This window comes from Dendronephthya gigantea, unplaced genomic scaffold (assembly GCF_004324835.1).
Source record: "Dendronephthya gigantea isolate DGI-Jeju-01 unplaced genomic scaffold, DenGig_1.0 000316F, whole genome shotgun sequence".
Taxonomy (NCBI): Eukaryota; Metazoa; Cnidaria; class Anthozoa; order Malacalcyonacea; family Nephtheidae; genus Dendronephthya; species Dendronephthya gigantea.
The window spans coordinates 107,035-123,914 of NW_021163326.1; the positions used below are offsets into that span (position 1 = coordinate 107,035).

General features: G+C 36.6%; 2 pseudogenes; one reads left to right on the forward strand and one right to left on the reverse strand.

Moving 5' to 3' along the window:
• The first annotated feature begins 1,066 nt into the window (after positions 1–1,066).
• Positions 1,067–9,833, forward strand: LOC114541883 (annotated as a pseudogene).
• Positions 9,834–10,307: 474 nt separating this feature from the next.
• Positions 10,308–12,852, reverse strand: LOC114541884 (annotated as a pseudogene).
• Positions 12,853–16,880: the final 4,028 nt, after the last annotated feature.

Consider the following 16,880-nt stretch of genomic DNA (forward strand, 5'->3'; position numbering starts at 1 on the left):
ATGGAATAAGCTAAAAGTTGGGACTGATGGAGTTTTGTACCGACAAGCAGGAACAGTTCGTCAAGTGGTACTACCTGGAAGTCTATGTCAACAAGTTTATAAAGAGTTACATGAAGAGATGGGTCATTTGGGTTCTGAACGCGTCATTGACTTGGCTCGAGAACGATTTTTTTGGCCTCACATGAAACAAGATATAACTCACTACATCACGAAAGTTTGTCATTGCTTAAAGAGTCGAAAGCCCATAAGAAACCAACGGGAACCATTACATCCCATCGTAACAATCGCACCCTTCCAAATGGTTTCTATCGACTACCTTCACCTCGAAACAAGCATAGGAGGCTATCAATACATCCTGGTTGTTATGGATCATTTTACGAGGTATGCTCAGGCTTACGCGACTTGCGCTATGGGTTCCCTGAACGGATACACCACGACCAAGGGGCTGAGTTCGAGAATAAACTTTTCTATAACCTGGAAAAAGTAAGCGGAATTAAACACTCTCGGACAACCCCTTATCACCTCGAAGGCAACGGGCAAGTTGAACGTTTTAATAGAACACTCTTGTCAATGCTTCGGTCCTTGCCAGAAAAATACAAAAGTCGTTGGCACGATCATCTCCAGAAAGTTGTACATGCATTTAATTGTACCAAAAATGATGCGACAGGATACTCCCCATTCCTGCTACTTTTTGGCAGACCCCCGCGATTGCCAATTGACCTTATGTACGGTCTGAAACCCCCACCTGGCCATAGCACTTACCCTGAATATGTCAAGAAATGGCGAGAATCGATGTCCGAAGCATACCAGCTCGCATCTGAAAAAGCAGAAAAGAACGCTGCGGGTGGGAAAGTGCAATATGACAAGAAAGCCAAGATTACGAGTCTACAACCTGGTGATCGTGTGTTGATACAAAATGTGAGAGAGAGGGGTGGTCCCAGCAAGTTACGGTCCTATTGGGAAGACAAAGTTTACAAAATCGTGCGTCAGAAATCAAATGAGATTCCCGTGTATGAAGTCATCCCTGAGAGTGGCGGGGGAAAAGACAAGAGTACTGCATAGGAACATGCTGTTTCCATGTACGTATCTTCCTGTGGAGAATCCTGTTGTGAAACCAGCTCAATTAAAGAACGAAAAGAAGAGTGAGAAGGTGAAACAGGTCACACATGATGATCTGACAGATAGTGAAGACGAGTTCGAGATTGCTACGGTTGCACCTGATCATGAACTAACGCGGGTAGACCCAGATGATACATTTGTGCCAGTGACGGTTGAAAATGAAGCCCATCACAGGGTTGAGGAAACTGTACAGGAAGCCGAGGAAGGTACCACATCAGAAGAACCAGCTCAAGAGAGTTCAGTCAGGACTGGTACCACAGGAGCAGCGGAGGTTGAGACGGAAGTTGATTCACAGCCAGTTAATTCACAACGAGTGCGACGACCACCAACCAGATTGGGATATGGCCATCTGGGACAACCAACAGACCATTGGACTGGTGTTAACGCAGTACATGCACCTGCCACAAACAACATGTATCTACACCAATACCCTGTGCATCCCCAAACGGACAATTGTTATCTACACCAATACCCTGTGCTCCCGCCAACCCCAATACCTTTCTTTCCCCCAAGACTACCTATGCTATTACCAGCATTTCCATTTGTTTGGTCAAGTTTTCAAGGACCATGCAATTATGCCTCAAACGCGTGGTTTTAGACACTAATATCAAATGCCACGGAATCAGAAGAAGAAAATGTTAAAATCGTCATCATGTTGCAAATAATAACTGTTAGAAAACAAGAGCAATAAAACTTTACACGAGTAAAAGTTCCAGGAAATGTTCCTGACCAACAAGAAGCGAAAGCCACGGCCGAAAAGAAAAAGAAACACTGTTTAGATTACTGTCTCGGTTCAATATTTGTGAGTCTGATCAACCCACACAGTTGACCAAGAAGTATCCAAGATGAGTACAGACAATAGCGTAATGTTGGGCTGTAAATAAATAGAATAAGGACAGCTTAAATAATAGGAGGGGTGAGTGTAGGATGCCCATTAGCAATACGTCATGTAACATTAGTTAAATAGGAACTATTGCATCATACAGTCGTGACAGTTACCATAGTAACGAGACTTTTTAAGATGGCGATTATCAACCACGTTGTTATTTAGTGTTCACATTGTTAAATGAAATAAAGAGTCTGTTATACTGTTTTAATGCTTGAATCATGGAATAAATCGAGAATTTAGTGAGCGGGCAACATCTAAATATTGCATAACCTCAGCCGCTCTTTGTTGGCCGATTCCTTTCTTTGTTTGCCATATTTCCACACTATTTTTTGCCAGCATGTCCAAAATTAACCCAGCTTACGTGACAAATTACCCTGAACACAGGATGGACGAAATTAGAAACAGGATTTTTTTCGATTCCCAATTTTCGACATGTTATTCGGCAGGCCCTTTGTCTCTTGCTTTCAAATTTTAAATTCCTACCTGCAAAATATCACGGCCCGCCATATTTGCCCGAAAAGGGCCTGCGGAGGAGGTAGGTATATTACCAAAACACCAATATGGTTTTAAAAAAAAAACAAATCAACAGAATTGGCAATACTTGACTTTACTGATAAAATTACCAAAGCAATAGAAGAAGGAAAATTTATTGTTGGCATTTTTCTTGATTGTCAAAGGCTTTTTATACATATTATCACAAGATTCTGATATGCAAACTTGAACATTATGGCATAAGAGGTGTTGCTAAAATGTGGTTTGAAAACTATCTTCATGAAAGAAAACAAGTAGTCAAATATAATGGTAATTATGGTATAAAATCTGAAGAAATTATATTCAAAAGTGGTGTTCCCCAAGGGTCTTTATTAGGGCCATTACTGTTTCTGTTATATCTAAATGATACTGAAAATAAAGGTGAATTGATTTAAATTATATTATTTGCAGATGACACTAACATACTTTATAGCCATACTTGTATAAAAACTCTTAATAAGATCATCCAGGCAGAACTGGACAAAATTACAGATTGGCTAAATGTCAAAAAACTATTTATAAAATGCAAAAAAAAAAAAAATTTGTTCTTTTCAAACCAAAAAATAAAAAACACATCCTGAATTGAATGTAAAAATTTCTATCAACAATGAAAATATAAAACAAGAAAAAAATACTACATTTCTTGTAGTTATCATTGATGAGTTTTTAACCGGGCATAACCACATTGATTTGGTAAGAAAGAAAATGATAAAATGCGCTGCTATCATTTTAAAAATTCAACATTATACAACACTGAATTCCCTAAAGCTAATTTATTATGCTCTAGTTTATCCATATGAAACTTATGGTAACCTCATTTGGGGTAATACCTACAAATCGAGTATTCAAAAATGAATGAAGATTCAAAAAAATATATTAAGGTTAATAATGACTTTTAAAAGTTATTTTGAACACACCGAACAAACCACTTTTACAAAAAGTCTTTTCATGATGAGATATTTCCATCTGCAAAAGTTACCAGAAATGTTCACAAACTAATTAATGAATAATAAAGATATCCATAACTACAACACTAGAAAATCAGCATTTTTGCACAAAAAATGCTATAGAACAAAGTATAGGAAACATACTCTTGCCATTAAGGGAATTGATCTTTGGAATAATCTTCCCACACTATATAACAAAATTCCGATTTTATGGTACTTAAAAAAAAACACGATAAAAAAGTACTTTCTATCTTTAAAAGTAAAATAACATTTTCACTGTACAAGTAAATGTCTGTATAAATATATATACATGCATTTATCTCCTGTTCCTTATTGTCTTCTTCATAGCATGTTTCATTTTAAATCTATTTTTTCTCCTTCGAATGTAATATAACTTCAACCTACTATTTTACATCTTAGCATCAAATGTGGTATAACAACTGCCTAAATTAGACAAAACACTTCTCGATGTTTCAACTTGAGGGCCTTCTGTGAAGATGATCACTTCCAGTCCAAATGTCTGGAGATGAGCGCATTCTTTGTCGGGCGCGGCTATCCCTTCCCACTTATTGACATTGCCTTATCTAAGGCCTCTGACATTTCCCGTTTAGACACCCTTAGAGACCCTGTCTCTAGCGCCCCTAGCAGTAATTCTACTCCCTTAGTGCTGACACATAATCCCTTTTATTTTGCTGTTAGGGATATTTTACTTAGGAATTTTCATATCCTGCAGAATGATCCCAAGACATCTTCCATTTTCACCCACAACCCCCTAGTCTCTTTTCGGCATAACAAAAAAATCCGGGACACATTGGTTCACAGCTCTCTACAGCAAAACTGTTCAGAGCCCAATGGCACATTCCCATGTGGCATTGGCCAATGTAAAACATGCTCATTTACCGATTCCAGCACTGTTATTTTGGCTCCCAACTCACAGTTTTTCATCAGGCACCATTTCACATGCCTCTCCTCCAATGTCATTTATTGCATCTCATGCAACAAATGTGGTTTACTATATATCGGTGAAACTGGAAGATCTCTAAGGGTAAGGTTTGGTGAACACCTTAGGTCGGTTAACAACCAGGATAACACCAAGTCTGTTGCCAGACACTTTACCTCTGGTAATCATTGTGTCACAGACATGAATACTAGAGCCCTCTGCCCCATTTCCGGTACTAAGGATAGCCGTAAATGACAAGAAATGCAACTCATCTACAGTCTTAGCACTCTCCATCCCCCTGGCATAAATGAAAGACTCTCTTTAATTTAAGCTACTTCACCCATAGTAAAATGACTACCATTTCTTTCTTTACATTAAAGTGCCTATATCAACCTCAGGGAAATAACCTACTTAGATAGATTAGACGATTTTAAGAACATTTGCAATATATTTGATAAGTCGAAAATTTGATCTTCATGTACTTTTCGGGCCTCAAAGTTGGCTTTTTTCGTGTTTGACCGTTCGTGTTTGAAAACAGTACAGCTATGTTCCAAGAGCACAAATTATTTTTTACCCCAAGTAAAACAACAAGAACTAAAAGAAGAAAATCTGAATTCTATATAATTCAATAATACTTGAAGCCTGATGACAAACAGTTATCTGCCAATGGTGGTTGTTAAAATAAAAGTAAAAAACCTCTTAACAAATCCCACTTGAAACTGTTTTTTTCTATAATACAAATTATTTTCTACCCCAACTAAACAACAAGAACTAAAGAACAAAATCTGAATTCTTTATATGATAGATAGATAGATAGTTTATTAAAGTTATGACTTACAGCTTTATAGAAGGCTGAATTATAATAACCTTTATGTTTAACGCAATCTGTTTTGTTAGCAAGTATTTAATGACCGATGACATTGATAAACTTGGAAAAAAATACATAGACAATTTTCTGGGTGCATATCCTGCTGATATTTTACCATTTAGTGAATTAAATAAAAAATGTTCATGGATATGGAATACAGATACAGCTAATAAACAAGGTCAACATTGGGTTGCACTAAAAATAAAGGCAGGCAAAATTTTTTTTGACAGTTTTGGAATAAAATCAGAAAAACATCAATTTTTTTGGAATACATTTGCAAAGGAAAATAATTTACAATTGATTTATGTTAATAACAAATTTATTCAAAACATGTTTGCTGTAACATGCAGGATGTAGAAATTATTATATCATTGGAAAATGAAATCTTTTTCAAAATTAAAAAAAAGAACAAGTAAGAAAAACACTTAAAAATGAAATTAAATTATTTAAAATATCTAAAAACAATTTTAACATTAAATAATTATACGAACAAAAATGTAAAAAAAGTAAAAATAGTCAGAAATGTAACACTTTTATTTCCATAATAAAAAAATTAATTTATATACAATATTGTGTCTTCATTTGGTATTATTTTTGTGGAACATCGTACATTTGCATAACTGTCAGGTTTCCCACCAAAAAACAAATACGAATTCTTTTTATCTTTAATGTCATTACATATTTCATTGGATCTTCTTTTTTCCTTTATTTTGCTTTTAGCCATTGGGTAAATTGGTTTTACATCTGTATGATTGATAAACACACAATGATAATGACTATTTTTTTAATGTTGAAAGGATGTATTTATACCTGATATCTTGGCAGACAAATATCAATGACATGTCATGGTGATGACTATCAGATGTTGACATTTTTTTCTTATGTGTTGTTCGCGCAGTATTATCCAAAATAAAATCACCTGTTACATCGACGGTATTGTCATTTAATAATTTACATAATTCCAAATATGAATTAATGAAATCAACAAAGCTGTTATCATTTTGTGCCAATTTACTCCATAATGTGTTTAATAAAAATTTTGCAATTGTTCGTAATGCAGGATTTTTTGCACTAATCTCTCTTTTTATTCAATTTCCCCTCAAAACGGAAGGGCAAAACAGGAAAAAATAATGATTTTGGTGGTAATATTTAAAATGTAAAATATCAATCAATCTGTTCATGTCATTAACATCAATGGATTTACATTGTTCTCGCAAGTAAATGTCAGGGATGACCAATTGGAAATTTATTTTTCTTTTGCACATACGAATAAAGAGATGTAAAATCATAACACCGAATTTTTTCACCTTCCTTCACATCGTAATTTAAAAAAACAGGGCATGTTCGCCCACCAGAAAGGCTATCTCTTGGCTCAGTGGTAAAAAGTTGAAATATTTTGTTTTCTCATGTGCAACATTTTTTTCAGTTAACTTATTTTCAATTAAAAAGTCACATTCCCATTTTTCAATAACTTATATCCGTGTGATATCATTAATTCTATGAATGATCATGTCTTTTCTCGCAAATTAAAAAAACTTTCATTAGTTGTACTATCAAAACCTTTGAGCTCAAAACATTTTTCACATCCATGAAAATAACACCCGTGAAACTGATACACAGTGTCTCAAAAACTGCATCCTGAGGGAGTCGGTGTTCGGAGGTAGCAATCTTCTTCAAATTTTCCTGATTTGAACGCATGATATCTGACCAGGTTCACATCTGATTTGTTTTCGTAATCATAAAGATGGCACACATATTTAACGAGCTCGTCAATTATCTCTGAGGGTGATGGTATGCAAACTCCTAAATTTGCGAAAGTGTTGGCGTACTCATCTTTTTTTCGCACCATCTTTTTTTCGCACCACTTTCAGTGCTGTGGCCTTACCTTTCCCATAAAAAGAACTTATGCTATCGCATCCTAAATCAAAAGAACAATGTATTAAATATTATTCAAAAACATATTATTGCAAACGGCATTCTTTCTAAGTACATACCAGTGAAACTGTGTAGTCCAAGAAAAACAGAGCACCACTGAGGCCCGTAATAAAGTTTAACCTTGTCGAGGGATATGATTTTCAGATTTTTTTGATTTCCAGTCTGGAAGTACACGTTTGATGGGATAACAGAGCTGGCATTCATGCAATGAAAAAGACGTCAGTATCAGGGCTCTTCATAATCACGCTGGGGTAGTTTGTCGATGCATTTAAAGCATGGCATAGCATTCTTGTATCTGCTTCTTCGTGGTTGGGTGTTAGTGTGTTAACTTTAGAGCTTATAATACCGTCTTGGGATTCAGACAAGCAATGACACTGTTCCTTGTGGGTGGTAAAAAGTTCTATCCCTCGAAGAGTAAGAGCATTGCTCTTACTCCATGAATTGAAAAGAAACTCCATGATTTCTTCCTTATTCTTCCCTACTGCGAGAAAATTTTTCCATTGACATGGGATCTTTTGCTGGTGACCGTATATCTTGACCGAGAGCATACCCCCCCGACTATGTTTCTTTCGCTCTAAGTTTTGAATGTTATGGTCTGGGTAGCGATCACAAACCAAATCTATTCTATTGGAATTTGAAAAGCTTGCCATTTGGACAATTTTTGCCAAAATTTCTAGGGCTAGCTCACCAAATTTTGTTGATCTTCATTGACTGAAGTAGTGTCATGGCGTTGATGATCAGAGCATTTTCACCGGATATATGTTCCCACCAACGCCTCCTTCACTTCATTTTCAATTATGTTAAGTAACTTTGACTTCGTTGACAAGATTTCCTTCCAATGTAGCCAGTGACAACGAAAATGGCCGCAGTGAGTATTGCAAAACTTCTTTCAAATCCAAATTTCTATTGTTCGCAATCAAAAGCATTTTCGCAAATAATTCCTTAGAATTTTCCAATTCAATAACACCGCCATTCTTCTTCTTGCTCAAAACTTTTTTAGCAAAGGAGGAAAATGTCTTCAAACCAAATTTCTTTATAGGCGCATATATATCTGTCTCTAATAATAATAATAATAATAATAATGAATTTATTACAGTATCTCCACTAAAGAGTGGCTCATCATCTGTAAAATACTACACTCCATTACCAGAAATTTGCGACATTCCGCGCCTGCGAATTTTTAGTATGCGGATACATGAAATCGCTAACGAGCATGCTCACAACAACCAAAATTTTCAAGATGGCGGAACAACAGAGGCCACGAGCAAATATTGATTAAATAAAATATTGAACAACTTATGTTCTGCTGATTTATTCCATCGATCTGTTCACAAGCAGAGGAAAATTTATAAAGTGGAGAGAATTATATCTAAACGGCAAGGGAAAGAGGTATAATCTGTTTAAATTATTATAAATGTTTCTATATTTATATAAACACATATGCCATATGATATACAGTATACAAACACAATTTTTTTGGTACAAATCGTCTGCGTGTTTGTATATCACGTCGGATTTCAAACATTTACCTTGCTAGGGAGAGAGATACTTAGTAAAATGGGAGAACTGGCCTTCGTGGACGTGTAGTTGGGACCTGCAGGACGTTTGAATGATGTGTGCAATTAGGTAAGTGCAAACTGTGATGGATATAGCGGACAATTGAGTGTATGCTCATATCGTATGAATTTTGCATTCATGCTGCGATTTTGTGCTCAATTTATAGAATATTTGACTCTCAGACTTATATTAACTAGAAGGGCAAGTATTTAGTCACTCTTGGTCTCCACAACTAAATTAATCTGAACATTCAGAAGGTTGTATGTATATATTTTGATTCTTTGACGCTCTCAAAAACTTAATTTTAGTTTTTGAGTATACAAATTGCCTTGGGTCAATGAAAAAATATACATGTACATCCAATATACATGTTTCTAGTTGTTTCTTTGGGATGTTCCTGTGTGTCGCCACCTCGATAAGTGAGGGGGGCATATTTATTATCTGTGTTTTGCATTATTAAGTTCTTTTAAAATCGATTGTTTTTATGGTCTGTGAACACAAATATATGAATATGTCCCTTAACTTATCCAAGCTGGCAATGCCGCTGGGATGTTCAGAGAAAGTACCGGTACTTGGGCCTTGGCTTGAATTTTGTTCTAAAAATGCCAATTTTTAAGGAGTTACACCGAACCAAATATAACCAAATCTCGGTTAGATGCAGCAGCTGCAACTTTTGTCGAAGCTGTTCTTGGTATTTTGAAGTCCAAGTCATGCCGTGCCAACTTCATTACAAAAGTTCCAATAGACAACGATATCATTAGATATGTGTTCAGGAATAAGGGGATCAGTGCTAGTGCTGGCTATATGCTGTATGAAAAAGAGGATTTTTCAAGATTCTGCTTGCCTCCATTTTGGGACTATTATCTAGATTAATTGGGCCAGGGTGTCGCAGTGGATTTTCCAGTTAAATTTAAGCCTATACTAAAATTTCACCCAAAGCGTTATATTGTTGGTAACAAAGGGGCCCTTGAAAAGGGGCCTCTAATACCCTTAGAAAAGATATCAATGTCTGTCAACAGGAAAGCAGCCTCTATAGCAGAAACATAAACCTGAAGTGTTTTTGAAATCTATTGAACAAAATGTTGTGTTAACCTGTAAATGTACATAAATGTTGTATAATAAAATTGGGAAAATGTTCTTCTAAAATTTCTGGTTACAATATTACTGTAACAAACTAAACCAAGGAATTCTTTCATTAGGCCAAACTATTACTATCAATAATACGGATTACATTAGGAGTTTTCAATTTCAGCTTGGCCTGAATTCCAATACGGTTAACTGAACTGAACATTTGTAAATTGCATGGCAAGTTGTTGCCTGCGCTGAAATATTCATGTAATCGACCATAAATAATAATTATTAAGAGAGTGCTCAATACACCCCAAGGTATACCTAATACCTTAGTATATTAACCCATTAAGCCCAAGTGCACCCTAATATTTTTCTTGACGAACACCAGATGATTTTATTTGTCAATTGGGAAGCTCTGGAGCTTAATGGGTTAAGTCAAGCATATATCACTTACAGTGTCTGAGATTCCTTTAAAACATCTATAAGTTGATTTTTGTTCAATTTGGATAGTCCCTTTACTTGCAAATGTTTTGATTTAATTTCTTGCCTTAATTGTTTAACTGTCATTTTCTTGTAATCAATGGTTTGCTCTTCATTCAAACCAGTGTGTGGTGCATTCAAAACAGTACTTGAATTTTCATTGTTCAATTCAATAGCTTTGCTTGTGGATCGCACTCGCTTTTTCCGAGATTCAACAATTCCTTTTTCCCAATAATCATGGTTCTGTTTTTCATATTTTCGTTTCTTTCTTTCACATTTCTGAAGTAGCTCCTGTCTTGCTTCCAATAGTAAAACATCTCTAGCACCATCCCACTTGTTGGATTTCTGGAAGAATACCTTTTTTGCATCATCGTTGTTCCTTTCAACACCTTGCCCTGTAAATTGCTTGAACGATATGTGATCTCTAATAAATATTGGTACGTGGTAAGCAAGTGAATGCATGTAGGGTGTAACACGCGCTTTATTATACCCAAGTCTAGAACCACCAAGAGAACAAAATAACTCGATAAATTGCTTTGATTGCTGAAAGACATCGAGAAAAAGGTTGTCATGCCTCTCAGATGTGTTTATAAGTTTGTAGAGAGAGCCAAAATCTCTCCACAGTTTCACTATGGTAGATCTGGTTTCTGGAAATAAAATCCCTTGTTTCAAGCTGAAGAGGTAGGAGTTGGATAAGTTTTTTCTTTTCAGAGCCAACCAGACTAGTCCAGTCGTAACTACCACTACCTTTTCCATCCGCATTCCTTTTTTCCCATATTGCAAAAGTAATACCAAGCTCATTAATAACAGAAACAAGTCGTTTGAGGTAAATTCCCTTTTCTTCTCCACTTTTTTTTGTGAAATCAGCTTTGCTATCTCTCTGCATGACTTCATTTATTATATTTTCTGTTAGCCTGACTGTAATCCTCAACAACAAATGTAGTTCATCCAATATAACATGATCAAGTTCAATGTCAAGCAAGGGGGGATTGATACAGCAACATTTCTTGGAGGTCTGGAAATCTTTTATTTCCAACAGAGTTCTCTTTACAGACCTTGTATTGTAAAAATCAAGATCTTTAGACATGTCCCACCTGTGAAGTTTATATACCTTACACCAAAGACATGCATAATCTGATGATGCACCACTTAGCCCATTCATCATGAGCAAGAATTTGTAATCCCCCCCTAGAAACATTTCAATCTTAACTTCTTTTTCATCTACCTTTACTTTGCCATTTTGTATAACTGTATTAATATCATTGAGGACATCTCTCATTGATACTTTCAAAGTGTCATACTTTTCAGGGCCATTAACTACGCATATTGTTCTGTTGCCTTTAGAGGACATCACCCGATCACCAGTTTGCAATAATGCAAATGACAAAAGCATAAAATTAGTGGTTCGGGACATTTTCGCACCGTCACCACTTATTTTAACCTTTATTGGTTCATTCAGTGAATAGTCAGGGTGATCTTCAAGAAATTGCTTTATGTGTTCTTTAAGTGTTGTAGAAAATGAAATTTGTGCTCCTGGAAAGTTGCCTGGGACACTTTCGACATGACAGAGTTTGTTAAGGTCAGATCGCTTCTGTTTAATTAAATATGATCTTGGAAGATCATCGCAGAATACTGTTAGCTCATGATATAGTTCATCACTTGCACAAAACTTGTCAAGCAAAAATAAAAGCTCTTCAAGGCTTTCATCGTCATCTGGAGTAATTTTCTCATTATAATCAAATGTAAATACGTTTCCTGTTTCAGACTCCTTCATTTTAAGACAGGACACTTCCAACCCATGGGTTTGAAGAAACCACAATGCAATGTCTGCCCTATCCTTTAATTCCTTTATTCTTCTTAGTTTTTGTCGTTTACCCAGCTGGTTAATTTTTTACCAAAATTAGGCAAAACAAAATTTGATTTTTCCAACTGTGCTATTTTCTCAATGTAATTTAAGACTTGTTCATTTGCACTTTCTATTTCTTCATCTTTCCTGGCTAATGCCTCTGCCATTTCTTTCAGTAAAGTTTCTTTCTCTTTCTGCAAGTCTTCACATTTTTCCCGCCACTCCTTCAGTTCTATATTAGCTTGATTCAAGTCATCTTGTACCTCTCCAACTGATTCCAATTCACTCACTAAAATGCTCAATGTAAATATACTGTCATTGAGCTGTTTGATTTTCCCACCTCCAGCATTTTTATACTTTGCCACAACAGCACCGGCTTCTCGTCGCAATCTCCCATTAATTCTAAACCCAGTTGCTTCTGCTTATCTGGAACCATCTGCATGGGATGGAACTATTCAACATGTCAATATAATCAGACGAATTACCTTCGCTATCTTTTCTGTTGACCATACTATGCCATAATTGCAATAAAATATATGAAATTTCCACAGCAAACGCAATTTCAAATCTGTTTGCATTCTGCTTCCTGATATATGAAAGAGGAGGTTCGACAATATGCAAATTTCTTTTAAAATTGTTGTCTTCATGACAAGTCAACCTTGACGACATTTTGAAAAACCGCGGGTAAATAAGGAAAAGAGCCCACTGTGGCACTGTTAAGCGGTTAAAAATACACATGTAAACATGGCTGCCAGAAGAGATATATCGAAGGGTCGTTTTAGTTTTGCTTAAAAGATGTTTACAAAACGTTTGTGCATGTCGCTAAATTATGTTGTTGTCTGGACCATGAAGTATTGGTATTTTCAACAAAGTTTTGCGGATCGTGTGTCAGTTTATAAAGGATTATATTTGGTGATATTTGTAGTATTTATATGGATGATTTTTACCAGAGGTCGGCAGATGATATTCGTCGATTAGGGAATCGGCTGTTGGGCAGAGAAGGTAGGCGATTTTAGCATTTTAACGCAAATATGTCTGTTTTTAATAGGGGAAATCTATTATCATAAACTTTGAGTTTGCGAGTCGTGTGCATACTCAATTTCGTTAAATAATATTCAACATTATTCAGGGGGTGTTGTTGATTTCATAAGAGGTCGGCAAATTGTACACATATTACCACAAACATCGAAATTTTGATTATGTTTATTTCTCCTATACAATTCCTAATAAACGGGCAGCCATTTTGAACGATATGAATACATTAAAAAGCAAAGTCAGAGGCCATTTTGTCGCAAATTTCTGGTAATGCTATAAAACCTATATTAAACTATATTTACAATATGTTAAAATTTCCTACAAACTAAGTCTATTTGTAGCCTTCTCTTTTAAATGTTTCAATAAAAGACCTTTAAACTCATTTAATGAAGTGCAATTTCTAATAGCAGAAGGTAAGCAGTTAAAACTTTTGGATGTGCTGTCTTGAAAGGTGCCTGGTGTTTTTGGCACCTTTAATGTTGTCTCTGTCGAAGATCTTAGTGACCTTCCAGGAGTATAAACATCTAATTTGAGGTACGATGGCCAATTAGTAAAATACATGGCCTTGAAAGCAGCAAGGAGCAGATGACTTTCCCTACACTCAGCAATGGGTAGCCATCGTAATATTACTAGATCAGATATTCTAGCATATCGCCCAAGAACAAAGCTGGCAGCAGCTAGCTGCACACGCTGAAGGCGTTTTAAAAAATAATCTGAAATTGGATGACTGACAATATCATTATAGTTGATTTTGGAGATAATGAGACACTCCGACAATTGCTTTCTTACATCAAAGGGAACAATGTGCTTCAGTTTTTTAACGACCGCCAACGTCCGATAGCAGGTAGATATCTTGGAGTTTATTTCATCATTCCACCTTAGGTTTTGATGAACTTGTGTACCAAGCAAGGGGAAGGTTGAAACTTGCTCAATTTTCTTTCCATTTACATCAAGGTCTAGAGAAACTGCATCAAGACCATGCACCCGTGACATTTGGGGAGTTGACAAAAGCATAGCCTTCGTCTTTTTCGGGTTAAGAGTTAAATTGCATTGCGAAGACCAAGATGACAGCCTGTTGAGCACAGATTGTATTTCCGATTTTCCATTCTCAATTTCAGTTGGTTTGCAGTGTTTATAGATTGTCGTGTCGTCTGCATATTGGTGTGAGTTGACTTCGGGTGGCAAAACTTCCGATAAATCGTTAGTGTACAAGTTAAAGAGTACTGGGCCTAAAATTGAACCCTGAGGTACTCCGAACGTCACACCAATATGTTTTGAAGCATGATCATCGATTTGAACATACTGTCTCCGTCCTGTCAGATAACTTGCTATCCACCTCATGGATGACTTGGAAAAACCTAGCTGGTTTAATTTGATCAATACTGTCTCATAAGCCACAGTATCAAAAGCTTTCGAATAATCTACCATGACAGCAATTGTGACTTCGCCCCGTTTCATAGCCTTTAATATATCTTCCCTTATTGCAAGCAGAGTTGTTGTTGTAGAATGGCATTTTCGATAAGCACTTAAATTTGGATGGAGAACAGAGTTGTCTGTGAGATAATGAGCCATTTGCTGCAAAGCAAGCTTTTCATATACCTTTGATAACACTGGTAATATGGAAACTGGGCGATAATCATCATTCGTCTTAGGTTCATTCACTTTAGGAATGGGACTGATACGAGCTATCTTCCATAAAGATGGAAATTCCTTCTGTTTAACACATGTATTTATGATATATGTGAGAGGTGATGCCAAGTGCTCCGCAACGAGTTTAATAAATTTAGTTGGTATATTATCAGGACCGGTAGAACAATCAGATCGTAATCCTTTGATTTCCCGCAAAACTTCATCATAACTTACAAGTCGAAAGTCGAATGACAGACTTGAGTCTTCACCGAACTGAGTGATTAGTTGATGTAATTGCTCCATTACCATGGGGGAAGACACAGAAGTAACACGTTCAGCAGTCTGGGCAAAATACGTGTTCAGTTGATCCGGGTCGACACGAAGTGGCTGATGGCTTGGATTCAAAATGCGATGTATTGTCTTCCAAACTTTCGTGGGTCTCTTACACGAAAGCGCTTTCATCATAAACATTCTTTTTGCCTTCTTGATTACCTTTTTGAGTTGATTCCGAGTGTCTCTAAATATACTCCATGCACTTTCATTGCTAGGGCGTTTATGTGCTTCTTGGCGTTCAATTCTACATTTCTTTTGGAGGGAAAGGATGTTAGGTTCATTCAGCCATGGTGCGGGCAGCCTTGTTAATTTAGTACGCCGCAAAGACGCATGTCTATCCAGACACTCTAGAACCATAGCATTTAGGACGCTAATTTGATCGTCAGGATCTTCGAAAGCATACACAGTCTCAAATGGGATTGCAGCGAAGTCATTCACATATGAAGTCTCGTCAAACTGTCTCTCGTTCCTAATGAACTTATACCTGGGTTCGTATCAAGGAACCCGTACGTTGACAGTAATGTATGGCGCGTCGTGATCACTGACTAAAGGGCATGGTAAGACGTTACTATATGTGATACATTGCGGTAGATTTGTAACAATATGATCAATAAGTGTCCTAGATGACTTGGTCGTTCTCGTTGCCTTGGTGATCACCTGTACCAAATTCAGAGAATCTAGCACTTCGGTGTACCGTTTAACGTCTGGGTTGTTCTGCTTGAGCATATCGATGTTCACATCACCTGCTAAAAGAAGCATTCCGTCCCATGAAGAAACAATTTCACTTAATAAATTTTCTAATATGTCTAACCACTCTGAAAAATGCATTTGACTCTGCGACCGATATATGGTACCCAATAGCATTTTACTGTTTTTGTTTCGACCTGGGAGCTCAATCCATAAATGCTCGATTTCTGGATAGCGATTCTCAATGTCTGTTCGTCGTTTAAACTTTATTGTTTCTTTCACATACACCCCAACCCCACCACCTTTTACTTTGTCCCTGTTGCAGAAAGCATTGCAGTATCCAGGGATATTAACATGTTGGAGTAATAAAGGATTATTCTTTAACCACGTCTCACTCATACTTATAACATCAAATGGGTACTGCCTCAAGGTCATCATCAGCCCGTCAAATGTTGAGATCATACTTTGCGTATTTATGTGCATGATCTTCATTTGTTTATCCCTATTATTCAGTGCTTCGAGATGTATATCTTCCATGACTTCACTATCGCTGGAAACCATGCTTTCTTTGTCCGATAGTGATAAATTGTGCATGTGGAAGGGCAGAAAACTACCTATGCATTTAGGGCATACCCATGTCCTCGGGGTATTTTATGGTCGATATCTTGGGTGCACTTTGCGTGTATAAAGTCAAAACATTCGGTACAAACACAACGCTTGTGGTTTTTCGCTACTGGTTTCTCACACTGTGTACACCGAGGTGCCGTCTGTCTTCGATTGTGGATGGACGTGCTGTTAGTATTTGGTCCAGGATTTATCTCAACATTGCCACACACCAATAGTAGACGAAACGTAGCCGTCGAATTGTTGTAATATCTAATTCTTCTAGATATCCATTTTCTTCGGTCTGGCAAGGAATTTACAACAAAAACAGATGACAATGGTGCAAACAATAGACTTCCGTTTTGCCAATGTTCAGCAATGCAAATTCCATATCCATTTAACAACTTAAG